Raw genomic sequence first — 501 nt, forward strand, 5'->3', positions numbered from 1 at the left:
CTATCTTGAGGCAGTGGGAAGTGATTGCGGCATTGACCAACAAAAACCTGGTCTAAAGTCAATAGCGCCGCATTGTTCTATTAACGGCGCATTAGTGAAACGTGCCTTGACTTATGCACAGCGTGCACACACTGTTTGTTACACACACAAACACACACACAGGGACAGAGAGTGGTATCAAATTCCTCATCTAACTCAGCAAGAAAGCAGATAAACGTGTTTCCTAAAATGCCAAGCTATTTCTTTAACCATGTTCAGTATCAAAATTGATACTAAAATCACTTGTGGACGCTCATTTGTCATTTAGACAGTGTCAGGGAGACGCTCAGATCTATGCTAAAGTCAAAAGCGCAGCATGTCATTGTTATTTTAACAGTGCATTAGTAAAATGTGCCTAGACTTATGCACGGTGTGAGCACACTATGCTTGTTACACACACACAGGGACACGCAGCAGGACACACACATGCAAAAGTGTAAATCCGCCATCATAATAGCAATG

The 501-nt window shown here is 42.3% G+C and overlaps 1 protein-coding gene across 2 annotated transcripts in view; it reads right to left on the minus strand.

Moving 5' to 3' along the window:
- ctns (cystinosin, lysosomal cystine transporter) overlaps positions 1–501 on the minus strand; it is a 12,305-nt gene that overhangs the window by 2,182 nt on the left and 9,622 nt on the right. The window lies entirely within an intron of this gene.

The sequence above is a fragment of the Etheostoma spectabile genome, chromosome 9, assembly GCF_008692095.1.
Source record: "Etheostoma spectabile isolate EspeVRDwgs_2016 chromosome 9, UIUC_Espe_1.0, whole genome shotgun sequence".
Classification (NCBI taxonomy): Eukaryota; Metazoa; Chordata; class Actinopteri; order Perciformes; family Percidae; genus Etheostoma; species Etheostoma spectabile.